The sequence below is a fragment of the Prunus avium genome, chromosome 1 (genome assembly GCF_965620075.1).
Source record: "Prunus avium chromosome 1, drPruAviu1.hap1.1, whole genome shotgun sequence".
Classification (NCBI taxonomy): Eukaryota; Viridiplantae; Streptophyta; class Magnoliopsida; order Rosales; family Rosaceae; genus Prunus; species Prunus avium.
The window spans coordinates 23,414,244-23,438,236 of record NC_142284.1 but is presented as its reverse complement, the minus strand read 5'-3'; the positions used below and the strand labels follow the sequence as shown (position 1 = coordinate 23,438,236).

Here is a 23,993-nt window from a genome sequence, read left to right as displayed (position 1 = left end):
AAATATCTCTTTTCTTTTTCCCTTTCTGACTATCTAAACAAACGAGTCATGTTAAAGTTCATAAAAATGGAAGACAATCATATAAGAGTTTTGCAGGCTGCATCGAGCCACAGTTTTCTAATACATCAATATGTGAACGGAGCAAACACGTGGGTGGATTAGTGATTCACTTATAATTTTCTGTGTCTAGGCTTTTAAGATTACACAAAGACTAATGCGAATAACTGAAAAGTCCTAAGGATTTGGAAAAATCACAACTACCAACACAGAAGTTAAAAATTAAAATAAAAAAAATACGTCGCACAGCATGTTTAAACCATATGATCTCAGCAGCCTTCTTAAACACTGTTTCTTAAAATTTTGACCAACTACAACCATAACATGATAGCAAGTGTAATAACAGTATAAGTTATATGCTGCTTCAAAAAATTGCAAATGATAAGTCTGAAACAAGGCACCAATCTTTATGCACATGTGACCAAATCTAAGAAAGCAACTTATACAATTATAAATCCCTAAAGGTTACTGGCCCATCATACGAACATACCATAATTATATGACTACCATGCTCGTAGAACATTGCCAGCATACAACAAGTTAGATACTCATTCAAATTTCTTAGACGCAATTGACCAAAACATACTTTCAATGTTAGTTCTAGGGGATGATTAGTCAAAAGCCATGTAAAACTGAGTGGTTCTCTTTCTGTAGAAACGGTAGAAAAAGATAGGAAAATACTAAAATTGCCTTGGAAATGAAAATTGTTGAGGTAATTGCAAATGTCATGGAGGACACTTGCTCCTCTCAGTAGAGTGTTTAATTCACTGACAAAGTACTCATATATGACGCTTCTCTAGCTCTGATAGAATTCTTTTCATTATTTTAGTTTGTCTATCCATGTCTAACAGTGCACATTATCAGGGTCCTTTAAATACGTACTAGCATTTAGTCCCTTATCCTACATAGTGTTGTTATTACTCCAACAGTCATCACAAGCGAAGTGTGCAAATATACGTGGACACTCACAAATTGCATGATCATTTCATTCTAGGTGTCTACTGTGTCCCACACCTTATTCACATTGGAAAATCATTTAAAAAGTGGAAAAAGAAAAATCAACAATCTAAGCAATGCTAATGTCCTTTTGAGGCAAAATCAACAATCTAAGCAATACTTGTCCGGAACTTCCGTTGCGAAGAAAAAGCAAAAAAATGTTCTCATTTCGAAAATCATCTTGTAGGATTCATATTTGGCTTACATGAAAATACAATTTTAAATGAAACAATTGTGTTACATAATAAAATATATCTTATCATCAGTACTAGTTTCAAAACCGGTACATGAGCACCCTCCCCCTTAGAAGTGACATGCATGTATTTGCAATATGATAAGAACATGCTATAAATCTGAGTGAAAGATCACATACTAAAATCTGATAATGGAAATAATTCAAATAAAATAAACACTGAATCTATCAAAACTGATCCACTCACTAAGATGAGCAAGGCTAAGCCCACCTGAAGTCCTCCCACAGCTAATTACGAAAAGGCGGTGGGATGCTATGGCTCCCTCTCCTAAATGAAACAACAATCTAATAACCAATCACAGAAGAAATTAATGCAAAATAGACGTAACCCGGATATGGGCATTCAAAATGGAAAATTTATATGGCATTCCGTTCCAATTCAAACAAACCATTTGCAAAAGATCAACAAACTCAAACTGAAATAAGCAATGACCCAAAAACGAAATGAACCAAACTCAAACTGAAATTGGAGTTGAAAACAAAGAGAACAATAAGTACGGAAACATGAGCCAAGACATCTAAAACTCTCTTCTTTCTTATTGTTTGGGCTTCTTTTCCTTTGTAATTTGAGGCCCCAAGCCCGAAGCCCCAAGCCCAAACAGAAACTATCTTCTATCTTCTTCTTTTTTTTGGACGAGAATGGTTCAAAAAATTAATTCGACAATAAAAGTTATTGAGCCGTTTTTCAGTACAAGCGATAATCTAAACTCTAAGGATAATGTTTTTTGATACACACGCAGACCTTTGGTTTGTAAGTCAAGACCCTTTTTCACTAGGTTAGACTCCGTTGACAAAAGGTTATTGAACTTTTGTATAGGAAAATGGATGTAGGACCAGGATCTAATCTTCCTAGTATATTAATAGACGAGTTGATGCTAAATTCAACAGAGTTTAAGGGGGCAATAGAACACTAAGATTAAAAATCCAACGTGTAATTGGAATTTATGCTCTAATCAATCATGTTATGGCAGCAGCAGTGGGTGTTCTTACAATTTATTGGCTCATATAATAATTTTGGGTTCTCTCATTGTTTTGGCAATCCTTGGTTGCTTATTGAAGTCATTCATTAGAAATTCGATGTTTTGGCTTAATAGTGTACACATTAACCGGCGTACAACTTTCAATGGGTAAAATCATTTACCCCTGAAATCCATGTTTTAGTTATAGAGCACTTATCCCGCATCTCAAGCAAGCTCAAGTCAATGTTCAGACGATCGCCACCCTTTTCCCTGGCCTTAGCCTCTTTTCTATGAAAAACAATGGTATTTTTAAAATCGGGTGAAGCACAATTTACAGGTTAATTGAGATTGTCAGCTTATATGAAGGGAAAAGGGATTTAATGCGCATTTAACAACCACTAAAGGTTAGGTTATTCTTCTTTATCTTAACCACTAGATCTACAAGCCCCTTTACTTTTCAAAATGGCTGTAACAAACACACTTTGGCTTCTCCCACTGGCTTGCATTGAGCTATTGGCAGCCAATCGTGGACTGCGCAAAAATATTTATGAAGGCAAGCAGTCCTATTTTTCACTTCTCATTGAGAACCAAGGTCCCATGGCATTGTAAATTAACTCGTTTTGGCGAGTTTAATGACCATGGCTGGTATTCCTTATGACATCCAAACTCAGAAATTGGTACCTACAAAGAAAAAAAAAACCCATGAGAAATTCACATTAATGGGTGGGAACTTTAAAATGTTGCTTGAAAAATCTGAATGTTCCATTCATAAGTCAAGCAAATCAGAGGGCTCAGTGCCCATGTGGATCATATGAAGGTGGAACTGGATACTAGAGGCTCTATTAATTATTCAAAATTGCATCAACTAGCACCAGAACATGGGTTTCTGCAATATGAAATCAACAAAGGCATGATTACATTATACCTGGCATACCTCATATGCTGAGTTCTAGATGAAAAATATTTACTGAATTTCAACACATACCGTGGGACAAAACAACGCATCAGAAGAAGGAAGGATTAAAACTATGTGATTGCAAGATAGGGATATGCAGTTGGGTGTGGGCGGCAGCAAAATACCATCTAGTTTGCTGCTTGAAATTAAGCAGTTAATATTCAATAAGCAAGCAATTGAGTATAGTCAAAGATAGATCACTTGAAACACAAAGAAGAGTGACCTAAAGAAACGATTTTTTTTAGAAGAAAAATAAAAACCAAAACTAGGAAAGCTAAGAAACAAGGGTTTGAAAAGAAACAATGGTCTGGAAAAGGAAAAAAAAAAGAAAAGAAAAGAGAAGGGGAAAGAAAAAATTAAGCAATGTGAATCCTGCATCAAAACTAAATTGAAAAAGAAAAACATTTTTTCTTTCTTTACTTTTTGTTTGAAACACTAAGGTTGCCTTATATGGATTTGCAATGGGAGATTTGGATTTGATTACCTAGTTTAATTGCTTGCATCAAATGTTAAAAATACAGGAAATTTAAAAATAAAAAAAAGAAATTTATATATTTAAGTGATTCAGGGAGAAAAATTGAAATGATTTTTTTTTTTCTCTAAAGTTTTGAAATCCATCCTATCTTAAATAGTCAAATTTAAGTAGTCTCGTTATCTATCATTTTAAATCCACACATCTAAATACAACCCAAGTTCAATATATCTTTGGATTTTGATTTCTGCTTTTTAAAAATAACCCTACAGCCAACATCTTGCCATGTCAGTGCCAATATGCTATAGTTTTGTATGAATCATATAACGCTACAACTAATAATAGTAACATTCAACAACGTATGCAGATTTCTAAAGACATCTAATGATGTTTAAATAGTACACATCAAACATCTTAAGTCCAAATGCTTATTCCCACTCTTTTGGTTAATTAGTACACATTTTTTTCCATAGAAATATTATGTCCAAAACGCTAATGTATAACCATTTGTTTAACCTTGTTAAAATACGAGACTAACAAAGACTGAAAATGTGCAAAGAGATCAAAATATATTTCCAGTTGAAGTGATAAGAAAGCTTGCAAATTTTCAAATTTAAGTACCTTACATGGGCCATCAAATAAATGCTGAACATGCGGACCACTGTCACAGCTGATAAAGAAACTCGTCTGTAATATTAGATATCATGATTCATGAGTAATAGTTCAAGAGGAACATGGAAAAAAAGAACATAACTTTCAGGAGGATAAAAAGGATTGTTTACCAAATGAGCCATCACTTTGTCAGCTTACAGCAGACTCTTATAAAATTATGAACCTATCCATTACGTAAGTCGTGTCTTCAAGGTGAAGGCTAGAGAATCACATTCTGCAAAACAGAGGTGTAAATGAACCATCAATTTTTCTGGTCTCATTATTTTCTCAGGGTGCAGTTCCATAAAGAGAAACTCACTATTAGTGGATGAATACATAAATGAGTGTAAATAAATGTGTCACAGAGTAATAGATCTACTCGAAACAAGTGGTCTTCCTCAAACAACTAGTGATAACAGTAGCCACAAGGAACAGAGGATAAATGCATAGATAGTAAGAGAATATATTGCATACCAGAGATCACATGTAATCTCCATAGGAGCAAAATCCACCTTTCAAATGATGAAACTGGTATCTATCCAGCACTATAAGCTCCTTTGAGGTATCAAGGGAAATCAGCTTCATTATCAAGTGACAATCATGGGAAACTTGAAGGTTTCACATTATGCAGATAGGCATCAAGCAGGCACTCTAAGCAGCTCAACAACAACATCAAGCTTTTCCCTGTGATAACACTGAGAAAGAAATGAGCTAATTGGATTGACATAGCAACCGGTATCTTCTATCTTCTTAATTATCTCTTCAAGTATTCTATAAATGTCCTTCATTTGTGGATGATGGGTGTCATCTACAGTGAACACATGTACCCTATTATTAAACTCTATCCAGCTACAACCAGGTTTTTTCTCAATTCCTTTCTTTCTCATCTCTTTTCTCACATCCGCAAAAGCTTCTAATTGTCCACAATCAGAATATGTATTAGCCAGAAGGACATAACTCCCAGAATCATCTATATCTAATTCAAGCAAATTTCTCACTGCAACTTCTGCTAACTTTAAATTGTGATGAACCCGACATGCGCCAAGCAGAGCCCCCCATATATCAGCATTTGGCTTAAAGGGCATTGTATCAATCAAATTCTTGGCCTCCTCTAATAACCCCGCCCGGCCAAGTAGATCTACCGTACAAGCAAAATGCTCACATGTTGGATTGATGCCAAAATCTTCAGTCATGGAACTGAAGTAGTGTTTCCCCTCTATTACGAGCCCTGAATGGCTACATCCTGATAGAACAGATACATAACTTATATGATCAGGTGTGCAGTCCGTTTTCAACATATTCTCAAAAATCTCAATCACTTTCCTACCTTCACCATTTTGGGCATATCCTGCCATAATCGCATTCCAAGAAATCAAATTTTTGTCACATATTGAGTCAAACACTCTTTTTGCTACTTCAATTTGCCCACATCGTGAATACAAAGTAACAATGCTATTTGTGACAGAAACATTAGAACCAAGCCCTATTTTTTCAGCTTGAGCTATAATTTGGATCCCAAGTTTTAATATTGCTAAATCAGCACATGCACTGATTGAAGTTACTAAGGTGACCCAATCAGGGTTAACCTCTACCCTTCGCATTAGAATATACAATTTTAGGCCTTCTTCCCAAAAACCATTTTGAAAATATGTTGCTAACATTGAATTCCAAGTTATGACATTTCGCTGTGGCATTTTATCAAAATACTCTCGAGCTTTTTCAACATTACCAACTTGAGAGAATGCCGTGATCATTGCTGTCCATGATATTATATCTTTGAATGGCATCAACTCAAATGTCTGATTTGCTTTATGAGTATTTTGACACTTTGCATACATCGTAACAAGAGCATTCAGAAGAGATCATTCCAGCCTTGATTGTATATCCATGGAGCTGTTCCCCAACTAAAACATGCTTTTGGCCGGAACAAACCCCAAGAACTGTTGCGAGAGTAAACTCATCCAAGGAAATAGGAGCCTTTCTCATTTGGTTAAACAGTACTAAAGCTTCGTCCTCAAGTCCAGACCGGACAACTCCACTGATCAAAGAAGTCCAAGAAACTGCATTGTGTTCTGTCATGTTGTTAAACACCTGCCGTGCAAAATGCAAGTGTCCACATTTCACATACATATCAATCAGTCCACTACCTGCGAAGACATCAAGACTTGGTTCCATACGGATGATCCGAGCATGCAAATGGGTACCCCATTCCAGATCATATATGCTTGCACATGCACTAAGTACGGTGGCATATATCATAGAATTTGGTCTAAAACCTTGGTTCCACATCTCAACAAACATACTGAGACTCTGAACCCCAAACCCATGCTGAGAAAAGATTGAAATTATGGTGTTCCAAGACACACAGTCACGTTCAGGCATTTGAAAAAACATATGAAGAGCCCTTTGAACCCCATAAAGTTTAGAGTAACCAAATATCATACTGTTCCAACAAAACAAACTAGGACTTCGGATCCTCAAAAACATTTTCTCAGCAGAACTCAATGCACCACACTTAATGTACATATCGATAATCGAATTTTGAATAGTCATGTTGTTTCCAAATTCTAACTTCTCCGTAAGACTATGCAGCTGAAGAGCCAATTTGATGTTGCCAAGACTTTCATTACGCAAGAGAAGGAAAATGGGTCGGAAAAACTCTCACAATTCTGAACCATTGCAGCAAAAACTTTAATTGCATCCACTGGTTGCCCATTATTAAAATGGCCAGACATCATTGTAGTCCAAGAGACAGAGTCTCTCTCAGGCATTTCATTGAACAAGATCTTTGCTTCCCTTATCCGACCCAAATCTACTAATCCATTGATCATAGTATTCCAACTAAACACATTAGGATGCTGAATACTGTAAAAAATCCGACGAGCGTCTTCTATCAAGCTACATTGAGAGTACATGTGCAAGAGATGGTTCTGGAGGAAAATAGCAGAGTCCAATCCTATGGAAATGAGTTGGGCATGGAGTTTTCTGGCAATGGGTATTGACTTGAGAGATGCACAAGCTTTCATGGCTTCATAGAATGTCTGTGACAATTCCATGTAAGATTGTTGTAGGGAGGGGTCGTTGCAGAGAATGAGCTTTGTTGAGAGATTTTCTTGCGTCGATGATATAACGAACATTTAGGCGAGAGAGATGAAGGATATACTTCAGGGGTTGAATTGGCAGCATCCCCATCACTGGAGATATTAGGCTTCTCCGCTTCAGAGACTTCTGCGAGTTTGCCTAACTCAATGTTAAACACATAAATAAAAAGAAGAACGCAGTACAGGAGTACAAACATAAAATAGCATCACTTTTGTACCGATAACTACCCCTGACTATAGCCCTTTGCCTAACTCAAATCCTACCGCTTTGCCAATATATATACTAAATATTTTGACCTCTGTCTACAACCATGGCACCCACATTTGATAAAGAATCAAAATGAGAAAACCGACCCAGATTATAGCAGCTAGAAACTAAAACTAAAAAAACCACAAAATATGCATATATACATATTAAAAATGAGAGTCAAAACTCTTACATTGTAAATCCAAGATCCTTGGTGATTGCTAGTTGGGTCGGAGAAGAGTGACCAGACTGCAGGAGACAAAAATGCAACTCATAAGCAGATATGATTAGAAAAAAGCTAAAACAAACTGAGGCTAGTTTGGTTCATGATCTGAAATTTCCTATTAAAAAACAAGGATAAATCTGTTACCCAACAAAACCCAAAAAAAAAAAACAGGATACAATCTAAAAATCTGGGCTGTATAGTTACTGCAAAATCTGAGAAATGTTTGGTACTGTATCTGAAATTTTTTTTTGAAGTCTAAAAGACCATGAAAGCGTATTTGGTTTACTTTGGATCTCATTTAGACGTTTCAACAAACACCATATATGCAACACTTTGGCCCGAACATTTCCCTCAACCTCTGGCCAACTACTCAACAAATGAATGTGAAAGAAAGAGAGAAGGAAGTAGTGTAAGAGATGGTATAGATTCTAAAGAATGAAAAGGTACATGTTGGGTGGGTATTGGGTCTCACAGTATCACGTCGGCGCTGGTTACACTCGGATCAACACATGTATAAGACTTGAAACTGTATGAAAATCAGATACCAAACGAAGCCTGAAGCTTTCTGATTTCTTGAGCTCTGGCCTCTGCAAATAAGAACAGGCGAAAGCAAATGCTGTTGTTAAAATACCCCATACAGAACAGAGAAAATGAGAGAGAAAGCGACTGGGGACGTGCATTGGTTTATTGCTGTGTGCATTGCTGCGCTGGGGGGTTACTTACATGGCGAGAGAGGAGAAGGATGGGGCCGTGCATGGAAAGAGAGGGACGAAGACACAATGAAAGAAGAGAGGAAGGAAAGAGAAAACAAGGAAGACTGAGAGATAGGAAAGACACTCATAGTTTTCTCCGGCAAAAATTGAAAGCGGGACAAAGTTTCGACTAGAGGTGGATATCGAGGGTTAGAAAAGAAGCAGAGCAAAGGTTGATCTGAAGTTACATTGCTACCACGGTTAAAAGTTAGGTGCTAGTCGTGTATAAGATAGGAAGATTAGAACTGAATTGGTTTTAAATAAAAAAGACTTTATTTATTTATTTATTTATACAAGTGAATTTTTTTTCTTCAAGTACTTGGGAGAGGGGAATTTACATAAATATTTATTAGGTGCCTAGGACTTTCGAATTTCTGCCTTGGGAGGCAAATCAAGTGGCGGACCATTTGGCCTCACTGGCACTATTGAGGATGAGCCCTGGAAATCTAGATATCCAGACCTCCATCCTCACTTTTGCATGTTTTGAGCAGGGATGACCTTCCATGCCCATCCCTTGGTCATGAATGAGGAACACTAAGAGCATTTCCAGTGGGAGGGGTTAGCCCAGGCAAGAGGCCCTCTAGGACCCTAATCCTATTTCCAGCGGGTAAGGCTTACCAGGACAAGCGTTGGGCTCCACCAGCCTGGGCAAGGCCCAAGGCAAGACTTGCTTCGGTTGCTGCCTGGGCAAGATGATTTAACGCTGACGTCATTATGAAGTAAGCAATCAATTTATATAACAAGTGTTCGCACCACTTTGCAAAACCCAAGGGAGGTGTCGTATAGCAGTGTAGCTCGGAAGTCCGAGTGTCGTATCCACAGAGAGCGGTGTAAAGATAGCAGAGCTGAAAAGAACAATTATGATTGAAAAGTAGATTTATGCAAGATTTGATTTCAAGAAAATTCAATTGATTAAAACACTAAGGCATTGGGTTTCCACTTTTAACATAAGCATGCAACTCTTAATAATTTGATCCACAAAATATTTTCCATTGTAGTTGTTCAAAATAATTAAAGCTCTTTTTAATTTCCTTTAGAAGTATTCTAAGCATAACTTGTACCATTGGCAACAAACTATCAAAAAATAATCTTCGTCGAAATTCTATTAATCTTTGGTAATTCTCTTCTCTTTTAAAAGCATGAAAGTTTTTACTACACAATGGGAAAAACATGATTGAACCCCTGAAATAGATTATCAAACATTCATCAATTAATTAAAAAGAAAACTACAAATTCCATTTGAACAAAAACTACAAATTCACATTAAAGCTTAAATTTGGATCAAACTAATAAAAATTACACACTTATATTAAAAGCTTTCTCCCTAGCCTTAGCTAGGGAATTAGTTCCCCATAATAAGATAAAACTAAAAACAGAAATTAAAACTATAAAAGAAGTGGAGGAAGGAGGGAGCTCAAAGAGTTTGAGGAGCTTGGTGTCTCCTTTGAAGCTGCATCAATGATCTATTTATAGGAATGGGGGCTGCTCAGGTTGTAATCCGATTGCAACATACTTGATTAAACTATTATCCTATCATGCCACTGCCGTAGCCTTCCTCTTCTTTAATTCTTCAATTGATGCTCCACTTACCTTGTTTATTCACTCTAGTGCTGGCAGCACCCTCCAAATCTTCATCCTTATTAGTTTGGCTGCCACACTTCAATGCTTTTGTTTTATTAATATCAATGCCATCACCACTTCTTCCTTTGATAAATCTTCTTTGGCAAGTGCTGATCTTCTTGCTGCCATTTACCTATTAGCTTTCATTTGTTTATTTGTTCTTTCAACAAATGAGTTGCGTATGCCATGACACCATATGCTAGTAAAACACAAACTTTCTTTCCATTTGCAGCAGCCACCCTTCATTTCCTTTGACTGGTGCATTCATTTCTTCTTGTCCTTTCCTTTATGTTTTGGTGCGGCACTTCACTCATCTTTTCAAAATCCAATAGTAATTGCTGCACCTATTATTAACTTGCTGCAAATCTCACCAAGAACCTACAAAGAAAAAGTAGTAATTTTAATTTCCAATACTTTTATTAGCATAATGCCCAAATTTATAAAAATCAAACTTTAGCCTAAAAGCTCAAAATAACATAAATTAATGCACTAACAAATATATAATTAGGGGTAATAAACATGATAATTTATGTGCTCATCAACAAGAAAATTGAAAAAAATAACAAAAATTTCAGAATCTTTTTATTTATAAATACCTAGTCATATTCTTCACTTCCCACATCAAAACTCTATACAAATTCCTCTCATCATATCTCATGTGAATAGTGGTTGCCATGGCAATAGGTGGAAAACCAGCAAAAAAATTTCTAAGACATGCACTATTTGTTTGAATAGTAACAACTCTTGCCTCCCCTTACCTTTTACCATGACAAATGGGTGGAAATGCTCTAAGGGAGTTTCGACATTTGTCACTGTGAAGATTGTCTTTGAGCTAGGCTTTTAACAGATTTTAAAGAAGTTTAAAAGTTCAGGTGTATTCATTCACGATCTTATAGAAGTCTATACAATTCTTGGTGTATTCAATTCAGACTTTTTAAATTCCATTCAAATTTAGGTGTATTCAATCATGACTTTAAAAGACTTCTTAAAAGTTTGGGTGCATTCAAAACCCCCCCACACCACCACTCACCGCCAACCCTACTACCAGCCCCACCATCATCCCTACCGTCACCACCACTACCGCTAGCATCATCACCATCACTGCCACTGTCACCACCACCACCCTTACTCCCATCGCCACTACCATTACCACCCCCACTATCACCCCCACCGTCACCACCACCACAACCACTGTCAGCATCATCACCATCACCGCCACCACAACCTTCCCCACCATCACCCACAAACCATCATCGCCACCACCATCACCACCACTGTCATCACCACCACCATCATCAACCCTAAACTCTTTGTTTTTTGAGTGCTATAAACTCCATTAAAAACAATAATAAAACTCTAACAAACTCAGTTAAAATCTATACACGAATTCAATCAAAAGATATGTGGAGTTTGTAGAATTCAGTTAAACTCAATTAAACTCAATTAAACTCCATAAACTTTATAACTCTTTTAAAAACATTTAAAATCTAAATTGAATACACTTTTGGGCTGTGTTTTGAAGTAGTCTATTTCTGTTTCTGTTCTATCGAGCTTCCTTTGGGAGATGGGCTGCTTTGCTCCCACACCCTTTGTAATGTCTCTTTGTGATTGTTTTTCTACGAAATATCAGCCTTTTCAACCAAAAGAAAAAATACCATTATTTTTTATCATACCACAAGAAATTAGAAATGGCTGAAATTGCTTGCTGCGAAATTCACTCTTACAATCAGATAGGAAAATCCCAAACTGAGTTTTACATATAATTGAAAGGAGAGTACGTAAGAATGCGGACCTTCATGACTTCTCTTTCTACTTGTCAATTACTTGCATCGCACTCTACATGCATTGCATGTCTGTGATGCTTCTACTACTTTACAATATGGAGAAACAGTTTTTTTATTACAACATAACATTGCAATGCCATGGACTGACCTTCCATGCAATTAATTTTATGCATCACATATATCACTTTCCCATGCTAAAGAGCAGCACCTTGGCTAGAAGAGCAGCAAGCCCAAAGATCCCCTAAAGCAAAAACTAAACATGTTTTGCAGTTACTTTCAGAGATGTCTCTCGTGCACTGTTGCAAACCATAAATATTTTTTTTCCCTGAAAATTTTACTTCCCCAGTTGCAAACATATGCTTAGAAGGATTAAAGACAGCCTCATCGGACAGGTTTTTCATCAAATAAATCAAAACATGACTAAAGCTACCCGGATTTGACACTCTCTTCTCCCGACTATCCTGCTTTGGATAATTTCCAACGTAAACCATCAATGAAAAGAACATCTGGAAGGAATAGCAGACTTGACATACTTCGTACCACATCATTGCATCATTCGTATCACAACTCTTGAAAAGCTCCTGGCTCGCCTCATAGATGCAATTTTGACAAACTGTAAAGTTCACATCCCCTCTACAAAGTGCTTGTCCATAGACTCTGTCAGTGTTATTTCCAATTGTGGTGTTGTAGAAACCGGTCCTGGGTATCCGGACCTGGGCACTTGACCCCTAGTCTTCAGATTCCTATCTTTGTACCTTAGGCCCTAGGCCTTCTTCCATTTATCTTTGGGTCTAATCCCCTTGTACAAATGTAAACATTATCATAATGAGAACATCTTCTCCGTGGACGTAGCCCATTCATTAAGGGTGAACCACATATATCTTGTCTTTCATATATTTATCATGCTAAAGGTCCTCACCTTCACCCATCATCCACCACACCTCATCACTAAGTTGGACTCAATCTTGGCCGAACCATTTTGAGCATCAACATTAGCAATAGCTCTCTCATAAACCTCTCTAACTCTGTCTTTTTTCCTGCACTCTCTTTTATAGCCTTATATAATCAAACCAGGAATCGTAATTAAGAGGATTCTTCCTAACCTCGTCTTCATATTGAAATCTCATGTTTCCCACAATCGCATCCTCAATGCCTTGTCTATCTCCATATTGCTTCTCCAAACACACAAACTTTTTATACAAATCCTCAACCCTTTGTTTGGGTATATGATCAAGTGCAAATTTATAAATACGCCTTGCTCTATCAGTTTCTTTGCATCGCTCCTCAAATTCAGAGAAAGCCACAAATAACTGCTCGGCCTCCCCATCATCGCCCATGATCTCCACTACTCTCTCATATACATTTCTTGCCCTCCCAACCTCACCATTCTTCATCTCAAACTTGGCATACCGAATCCAAGCACCAACTTTCGGATGACATTGCACGAAACGCTTGAAAATCGCTCTAGCACGCTCGATCTCATTATAGCGAAGCTCAAACTTGATGAAAGAGAGCCAGCCTTGCTAGTCCGGCATCCAATTCATCCACCTCTCCTATATCTGCCGAGCACCAGCCACATTCCCTATAATCTCTTCCATGTGAATATACTTGTACCAAATCTGATCAACTCTAAGCAAGAGGGTGACGGCACGGTCCCACACATTCCTTGCATGGTTAATGAACTTGTTCTTCATCTCCGCCTCAGCATAGTTGCGCCACAGGGTAGAGTTCCGGTGATCGACCTCAAGGGCACGCTCCTGTTGCGTAGATACAGCTGCACCAAAATGGATTCAGTTGCATTCTCAACTTGTGATACTCGCAAGTGCACGAGCCGTTTGGTAGTATAGCATATGTAAGTGCGAGGTCGATCCCACGAGGATTGGTGATTGAATGATCCAATTCATTTTTCCTATACAAAACAGAAATGAAAAAGAAAGGAAATAAATAAAACAAGGAAGAAAGAAATAACTAACTCAAGCAGATAAGTTCCCAAGTTCAATTAGATTAATGGATTGATTCTAGCTAAAGTATGATTAAGCCATGGTGTTTGGTCATAACCTTGTGTTCCTAATTCCCTAATTTGATCATTTGTTGTCTAACCTAAAATTAAGCATTAGGAACCCATTAAGCATAGAAGAACAATTTAAACAACCAAGCATGTATCTAATCCCTGTTGTCGAATGTTCATACATACTCTTCCTATTCATAGTTCAATTCGAATTAAAGCATGGTGTCTACTCTTAATTCAAACCAAGATAGCTAACATGCAAGCCTAAATGGTGATCAATCATTCAAACTAGCATATTAATTTATAAGCATAATGAATAAGAACAAAAACCATAATTGAAACTTGGAAACTAATCAAACTTGAAACTAAAGAAAAGAATTTACATAATGAAAAGTAAAGTGGAACTAAGAAAAACTTAAGGAGAATTTCAGCACAAATATTTCATTACTATAATTGAAAACTAGAAAATGAAACTAAGAGAATTTGAGGAAGAGAAGGGAAGGGAGCTCTAGAGAAGTGTTTGAGAGCTCCCCCCCTTGGGGTGTGTTTACAAGCTTGGGAAACCTCACTATATATAGGCCTAAGGAAGCTGAAAATCTGAATTAAGTATGGCTAATGCATACAACACTTGTTTTATAAAATCTGAAATGGTTGATGCACTTCACTAATGCATACAACACTTGCATTGTAAAATCTGAATTGGTTGATGCACTTCACTAATAAATCCCACCAGCAGCCCTAGCTCATCTTCATGTCACCATGACCAAGCTTCCAACCAGAAATAATAGCTCATCCTGAGGTCAGCATGATCAGCAACTTCAAGGGCTTACGAATTGGGCTTCCCTTAAGCAAATTAAGACTTTAAGCACTCAAACTTGAAGTTCAGAATGTCTTCTTTCCAGCCATATATCATTTGGGCCAATCCAAGGTCGGAGGAGGAAGTTAAGGCCAAAACAAATTGCTAACTCATTTTGCGCGCTGATAAAATCCATCCTGAGCATGGCTCTGTGTTTGCTAGGTAACAGACTCCACAATTATCCAATGGTGCTGAATTTCGGATATGTTATAGTATACACCCATTGGAACAACTTTCATGAAGAATGTGGACTCATCCGAGCTATGTAGATTGCTGAAACAAAGCTTGCAATATGACCTACGAAACTGGGCTGGCAGGGGACTGTAGCCAAAATTGAGTTTGTCTTTAAGCTCTTCATCCATTCATCCAAATTAGGCCCTAACATGCATGGATTGCATCATTTACTATCCAAAGACATCATTATTACCTAAAGCTCAATGAACTGAAAGATAAACACAAAAAGGATTAAAAGCACAAGTTTAACTCAAAAACATAACCAAATCATAAGCTAGAAGGGTACAAAATGATATACAATTATGAACCGATCAAATACCCCCAAACCTAGATTTTGCTAGTCCTCGAGCAAAACAACACAAAACAAAGTTAAAAACAAAACAAGAAGTTAACTAGACCACTTTCGTAGGTAACTCGATTGCATTGAGCGAATGCAACAAGCCTTTAAACCTCTAGGCATCCCTAGTAGGAGGAGTTGTGTCTCATGAGGGTTTAACAGTTACGATACCCACAAACGTTTTTCTAACTCTACAAAACAAAATGGTTAGAAAACTTATTAGATTTGTTAGTTCTTAAGCAAAACCAAAACCAAAAACAAACATAAAAATAAAAACAAAACACAAAACACAAAAAACAAAAAAAATCAAAATCAAAATAAAAACTCAAAACAATCTTTCCGAACATTTTGTGAAGAGAAATTACTCATGCACATGACTTAAACGTTTTGACAATAAAAGCTCAATTTTAGACATTATTCACAAAGCGGCAAAGTTCAAAACATAATATGCTCAAAGTGTAGTAGTGTGATAGCCAAATGCAACAAATTCCCCAATCTTAGTTTCCACACAATTTCAAAAATCATACCAAGCACAAATGCAACTTCAAATCTCACCAAAGTTGTCCTCTCACAAATGAATCACTCAGAAGAGGGCTACAATGCAACACTCAGGGATTAGAGTTAAACCATAAAGGAGTTAACTCAAAATAGGAAGATGAAGAACTTGCATAAAATGATCTCAAGAAGGATGCCAAACACTTAAAAGTAATAAAATGCATGCAATTCAACCATATGACATTTAAGATCAATTTAGGTCTTTATTATAGGTTGTAATGGGGCCAAGGGTGTAAGGTGAGTAAGAAATGAAGGGTATGGATAAAACAAAGTCCAAGAAACTCAAAATATAAGAGCATAAAACAATTGTTTACAAGACTTCGAATCATCACGATTAGATTTTTTCTTTTACACGATCAAAACTCCTTATACCTTCATTTACAATTATTCATACTCCTTTCCTTGAATTGAACAAACACCAATTTATTTAGAAGGCCCAAAAATGAAACCCAAAAATGAAATTTCATTCAACCACCACTTAATCACAATTTTTCTCTTTTCTTTTCTTTTCTTTCACCAATTGAGTGAATTTTTTTTTTCTTTATGTAATATCCCTTCCCAAACTTAGCATGAAAAACACATCCGAATTAGAGCTCATGAGTTCCTTAGAAAGGTAAATTCTTGTTTTTCGGGCTAAGGCAAGGAAATATAATTGGTAAAATGAAAGAAAAGGTTTACATGTAGGCTCAAAATGGTTAACAATGGAAAATCATGCTTAAGCATGCATAAGGTTAGCTTGAAAGGCACAAACGATCCAAAGAGGGCCTTAATATCACTTCTTAAATGTCATGAAATCAAATTGCATAAGAATGAATGACTTTTAAGTGTTCAACCAAATCAATGAATAATGAGATCAAACAACAACTTTGATGACAAGAAAATAAGAGTATGTATATAACACTCATGAATTGAAGTACAAGGCTCAAAAGCTCACTTTATATAGTTGGTTAAATAAGTCTAATTTATGATTCATACAATTCTTTAGATCATGCAAATCCTTTAATTGGAAAATTATGAAACAAATGGCAAGTGGAAAGAAGGTTTCGAACATGTCATGCTAGAACGATGCCAAATTAATTAATTAATTAATTAGTATTTTTTACAATAAAAATTTACAAGGAAAAAAATAAATAATAAATAAAATTCAATTTTTTATTTAAGTCATGCAACATTTATCACAATCTCATCAAATGTGTTCGGAAAGTGACTAAACAAAACAAGATTCAAAACAAGAAAGAAATTAAATTTTTTTTTTTTTAAATTTTAAGAAAAACCAAGTTTACTTGCTAAACTCCAATACCCCCAAACCTAGAAATGAGCATTGTCCTCAATGTTTAAAAATTAGCCACAAACAATGTCATAACAACAAATGAAAGGTATTAAAGCAAATAAATAAAAAATCACAAAATCACAAAAGAAAACAAAAACAAAATAATTATAAAATAAAAATTACAACACAAACAAACAAAAACAAAAAAAAGAAAATGAAACAGTAAACCCTAATCACACAATTCTGAAACCCAAAAAAATTTTGAAGCCCAAAGCCCACAATTTCGAAACACAAACCACGGTGAATTTAACCCACTTTGAAACCCAAACTAAAGTGAAACCCGACCCACAATTTGTTTTCATTTTCGGCTTTTTATTATTATTTAGTTTTGTAAAAACAAACTATTGAACCGTGATTAGCATCACAAAGAGCGGGATTTTAACATGGGTCATGATGTCTCAGTTCAGTGTAAGGGACCAACAGACAGGGCGAGACACGTGTCGACGCATAGAGGCGCCGCAGACTCCACAAGCAAAAATTACGGGCTCATGGAAAGGCGCGAAGACTTTACTGAACGCGTTCGTTCAGAAAAGACACGTCGTGATAAATGAGTTGGGTATGGTTGGAAGGCGAGAAGGTTGTGGGACTCAAGGAATGCTGGAGATTCAGAAAATGCTCAGATGCTGTAATGGCTAGGGTTTGTCAAAGACTAAGTCTATAAGAAAGGGTGAAAAAAACGCAAACTCAGAAACACACAAAAGAGAAAAGAAAGAAAGAAGAAAAGAGAGTGAGAAATCAAATGGCCTCAAACTACCCATTTTCGTTGGATCTCAACCTAGCTCCACCGACTCAGACACGAGGCCAAGCAGCGGCACCAGTATGGATGCCCTACTTTGCTTCCGCACGGGGGCCTGTGACAGTAACTGACTCAATACTCCTGGACAACGATGTTGCCATTGGAGTGGGCAGAAATCTGGTGACTCCTAAAGATATACGTGTTCTGGGGACAAGGGATGACAACCGGGTCGTGAGCGATGCCCTGGCACTGAGCGTGCAGAGTACGGCAACAGTCGCAAGTTTGGGTCATCGCCTACTTGCGAAGTCCCATGAGGTAGAGGTGCTGAAAGGTCAGTTGGCGGCAGAGCGAAGTATGGTTGAGGAGTGTCAGACTGCTATAAAAAGCTTGAAAAGGGAGAGGTCAAGGATAGTGGAGGTGAATCGACACCAGCTAGAAGTATTGCGGGACGAGAATAGAAACCTATCAAAGATGGTAGAGTTGTACTCTCGCGACATGCGAAAACAGCTAGAGGACCTAGACCGACCGGGTAAACGCAAACAAGCAGATCGCGAGAGTAGTTACGCTCAAGCTAAGATTGCGATCTTTGGGAGCTCAAGTGATGAGCCCCAAGAAGCTGTGCGTGAAGCCCCGGAAGAGGACAGCCAGAGGGCCAAACTCAAAGCTCCAATGGTCGAGACACCAAGCACCGAGAAGAAATGATTTCCTACTGCATTATTGTTGTTTTTATTTTATTTTGTTGTTTTTGTATTTTCGTTATTTTGTTTCGGAAATAAAAGAGTAAGGTTGCAGAAAGAAAAAGAAAAAGAAAAAGAAAACACACTTCCCAACTAAAATAAAACAAAGACGACAAACGGAAAAGAAAACACATTTCCCTAACTAAAATAAGACAAAGATGATAGCCGAAAGGGAAAGGCAAAAACACAAAGCACTAGAAAATGAAAGTAACGGGCAAAAACATTAAACACCAGAAAACACGGAGGAAAAAAAAGAAAAGTAAAGTAAAGGTGCTCCCCCTTGAAGCGATTAGGTCGAGCATACCCGGGAAATCCGAAATGGTGTTGGCTCTCTCTCATCAGCATATGTCTATTTAAACCACACCTCTGCAAGCGGATGATACCCAGCATTTCTTCCTGCAACTCAAGGAAAAACATCAAAAAATCCAGAAACAGAAAAAAAAAATGGCATCCTCATGCACTCACCTTGATGAACTCAACCTTGAGCTCTCACTTGCACCACCGAATGCCCAGACAAGGGCTCCTCCAAACACTGTCTTTCCAAACTCTTCATATCATCACGGCACGGCCTCAAACTTTGCTGAGGCAATACCGAACTTTTCTGAGGCACTGTCGAACAGAGCAATGTTGCTAGGAGGCATGATTAGCAGCAAGCTCACTCCGACAGATCATCTGCATGTGGCACGGAGGTCTGATAAGGCAGCGGTAGAGGAGTCCCACAATTTAACTGTGCTCCACGCGGTCTCCGCTACCAATTTGGGCATGCGATTACTGGCGAGGACAAGGGAGTGTGCCGCGATGAGCGAGGAAATAGCTTCCTTGAAGGCTATGGTGGCGGACTTGCAGAAGCGGCTCTACTGTGCCAATCAGCACGTGGAAGCACTGCAGAGAAAAAATGAGGACCATGTGGAGCTGCTGCAGATTCTACAAGTGCGAGAAAATAAAGGCAAGCCATGATGATGATGGAGATGAAGAAGATGAAGAAGATGATGATGAAGATGATGATGATGATGTTTTTTTGTTTTTATTTTTGTTTTGTTTTGTTTTTTTTTAGTTTTTTTTTTTATGCAATGTTTGAAATAAAAATGTGTTTTAACACTCAGAAATAAACTAACCATACCACGTAAATAAATAAATAAACTAACATAACAACACAAAAACAGAAACAAAACAAAAACAAAGACTCAACAGAAAAGAAAACAAAGAAAATAAAAAAAACTTAATTTAAAAACACACAATATACAAGCAACTCACGGATGACCAGTTAAGGGCCTCAGAAAACACAGCCAGGGGATCCGGGAAGGTTGGAGGGGTCACAATGGTCCCGCTTAAAACCCAAACTTCTTAGACACCGAAGGTGTCGCCTAAAGAACTCCTAGACACTGTATTGACGGAAGTGCTTACTGGAGTTACCAAAAGTTAGCTCATATGAAAAATAATTATTATTTTTTTTTTAAATTTTTTTTAAAAATAAATTCTCGTAAGAAAAAGAAACAAAAACAAATTAAGATAACATGAAACAACAAACCATAAACAAAAATGAACTAAGTACTGTAAACAAATTCAAACAAACAACATAAATTGTTGTACTAAAAGAAACAAACCAAGAAACCAAAGAAAAAAAAAACAAACAGCACTTTCTATCACCCGTTTATCACCATTTGGACAGATTCGTTTCTATGTTTTTCAGCTTCGACCTATGTTCAGTTTTTAGGCTATAACTTTCCAACCGTAAGTCCAAATTTTACGTTCTTTATATGGTTGGATTCAGCATAGAAAAACAAAGAACTCAAAGCGGCCCAAAAGGCAAAAACAACTATGGAAATAAACAGAATTCAAAGAAGAGAAAGGATTGAAATGCTCCCCCTTGAAGCGATTAGGTCGAGCATGGATGCACTTGGAGGTCGCGACTTCTCCCACTGCTCCACACTTCCCATTCTTATGATTGAGGTTGCCATCTCTCTCCATTTATTATTGAGCTATAATAAATTGCTAAAACAAACATAGAAAACTTGAAATAGAATTAAAAGGATGAGGAAATAAAAACTAAAATGAAAAGGAAAATCAACACACATCCAATTCCATGTTTCAAATCAACAAGCACCAATGGGTTGTGTAAGCTGGGACTTAAACCCAGTTCTCTTGCTTGTTGAGCAATTGTCCTTTTCTGTTGGACTACAAACACAACTTGTCCATTAACGTCATTAACTTTATAACAAGAAATTGTCCAGTTAAGAAAAAAAATAAAGTAGGAAAGCCAAATAGAATCAAACAATGTTACCGATCCCCGGCAACGGCGCCAAAAACTTGTTGCGTAGATACAGCTGCACCAAAATGGATTCAGTTGCATTCTCAACTTGTGATACTCGCAAGTGCACGAGCCGTTTGGTAGTATAGCATATGTAAGTGCGAGGTCGATCCCACGAGGATTGGTGATTGAATGATCCAATTCATTTTTCCTATACAAAACAGAAATGAAAAAGAAAGGAAATAAATAAAACAAGGAAGAAAGAAATAACTAACTCAAGCAGATAAGTTCCCAAGTTCAATTAGATTAATGGATTGATTCTAGCTAAAGTATGATTAAGCCATGGTGTTTGGTCATAACCTTGTGTTCCTAATTCCCTAATTTGATCATTTGTTGTCTAACCTAAAATTAAGCATTAGGAACCCATTAAGCATAGAAGAACAATTTAAACAACCAAGCATGTATCTAATCCCTGTTGTCGAATGTTCATACATACTCTTCCTATTCATAGTTCAATTCGAATTAAAGCATGGTGTCTACTCTTAATTCAAACCAAGATAGCTAACATGCAAGCCTAAATGGTGATCAATCATTCAAACTAGCATATTAATTTATAAGCATAATGAATAAGAACAAAAACCATAATTGAAACTTGGAAACTAATCAAACTTGAAACTAAAGAAAAGAATTTACATAATGAAAAGTAAAGTGGAACTAAGAAAAACTTAAGGAGAATTTCAGCACAAATATTTCATTACTATAATTGAAAACTAGAAAATGAAACTAAGAGAATTTGAGGAAGAGAAGGGAAGGGAGCTCTAGAGAAGTGTTTGAGAGCTCCCCCCCCTTGGGGTGTGTTTACAAGCTTGGGAAACCTCACTATATATAGGCCTAAGGAAGCTGAAAATCTGAATTAAGTATGGCTAATGCATACAACACTTGTTTTATAAAATCTGAAATGGTTGATGCACTTCACTAATGCATACAACACTTGCATTATAAAATCTGAATTGGTTGATGCACTTCACTAATAAATCCCACCAGCAGCCCTAGCTCATCTTCATGTCACCATGACCAAGCTTCCAACCAGAAATAATAGCTCATCCTGAGGTCAGCATGATCAGCAACTTCAAGGGCTTACGAATTGGGCTTCCCTTAAGCAAATTAAGACTTTAAGCACTCAAACTTGAAGTTCAGAATGTCTTCTTTCCAGCCATATATCATTTGGGCCAATCCAAGGTCGGAGGAGGAAGTTAAGGCCAAAACAAATTGCTAACTCATTTTGCGCGCTGATAAAATCCATCCTGAGCATGGCTCTGTGTTTGCTAGGTAACAGACTCCACAATTATCCAATGGGGCTGAATTTCGGATATGTTATAGTATACACCCATTGGAACAACTTTCATGAAGAATGTGGACTCATCCGAGCTATGTAGATTGCTGAAACAAAGCTTGCAATATGACCTACGAAACTGGGCTGGCAGGGGACTGTAGCCAAAATTGAGTTTGTCTTTAAGCTCTTCATCCATTCATCCAAATTAGGCCCTAACATGCATGGATTGCATCATTTACTATCCAAAGACATCATTATTACCTAAAGCTCAATGAACTGAAAGATAAACACAAAAAGGATTAAAAGCACAAGTTTAACTCAAAAACATAACCAAATCATAAGCTAGAAGGGTACAAAATGATATACAATTATGAACCGATCAGCTCCCAAACAGAGTGAGCATGTTCGAAGTCCTTATGGGACTCCTCCCACTGCGCATACTTGATCCAGTCTCTGACATTCCCCCTCACGCGCCGGATTTGGTCTTCGAATTCCTTGCGCTTTCGGAGGCGGTAATCTGCGAGCTCGGTGGGATCAGTGATCTTCTGCTTGGGAGGTCGGATTTCAGCCTCCTGGCACTCACGTGCCTCACGGAGGATTTGCTCTGCGGTACTTTGAACAGGGGCCGGGGTTTTGTTCTTAATCCTAGTGGGTCGTGGTAGCATGACGTCGGCATCCTTTCGGGTTAAGAACCCTAGGGTTGGGTCTGCGTCCTTGAAGGAAGCCATGGCTGGGGTTTACTCGCCTGGAAAATCTAAAACTTGACAATGTTTTGCAAATTTCCGTATGCGTTCTGTTGTGAAAATGGCACTTGCACTTTCACTCTCCCCCTAATGATCTTGTTGTTAATGGAGTTTGTGACAAACACAGCAATGGATGAATCACACACACACACACACTTGAGAAACCAACCAAGCACAAAGTGACACAAGAATTTATAGAGGTTCAGCAATTGCCTACATCCTCTTGGTGATCCCCTTGAGAAATTCACTAATGAAAGAATAAGTTACAACTTTGGTTTACAAAGAAAACCCCCTTAGAACTCTATTCTCTCCCAAGCTCTCTTTTCTCTCTCACTCCTTGCTCAACACTTTGATGCACTTGTGAACACTCTCACAACCCTTGGTGTTTCCCCCTTTGGTGTCTAGACTTTCAAGACCACAACTCAATTCCAACTTGAACTGATTGCCCTTTCTCTCTTCCTCCCTTGGTGAGTTAAACCTCCTTTGGACACAATAGCTTCCAACTACTTGACCACCTTGAGATTAACCACCTCCATTGTGTCTTGCTTCCTCTTCCCTTTAATACACAAGCCTTTAGACCAAGGAGAAGGCTCCATCCTTTTCTCCCACGTTCTCCCCTTGGTTTCCAGACATGGACCACAACTTGGGCAGACCAAAGGCTAGTCATTTGTAGCTGCATGTTTAGCCACCCTATCTAGAGCCATAGGGTAGGTACCCCTTAGAACTCTATTCTCTCCCAAGCTCTCTTTTCTCTCTCACCCCTTTGCTCAACACTTTGATGCACTTGTGAACACTCTTACAAC

At 37.5% G+C, this 23,993-nt stretch overlaps 2 pseudogenes across 1 annotated transcript; both read right to left on the bottom strand.

Moving 5' to 3' along the window:
* Positions 1-2,549: 2,549 nt before the first annotated feature.
* LOC148297618 (pentatricopeptide repeat-containing protein At2g13600 pseudogene) lies at positions 2,550-8,883 on the bottom strand (annotated as a pseudogene). Its single transcript, XR_015832940.1, has 7 exons — positions 8,641-8,883; positions 8,390-8,504; positions 7,885-7,940; positions 4,818-7,571; positions 4,475-4,578; positions 4,314-4,379; positions 2,550-2,946 (listed from the first exon to the last, which is right to left on the bottom strand). The product of XR_015832940.1 is annotated as a pentatricopeptide repeat-containing protein At2g13600 pseudogene (transcript).
* LOC148297617 (uncharacterized) lies at positions 7,881-23,243 on the bottom strand (annotated as a pseudogene).
* Positions 23,244-23,993: the final 750 nt, after the last annotated feature.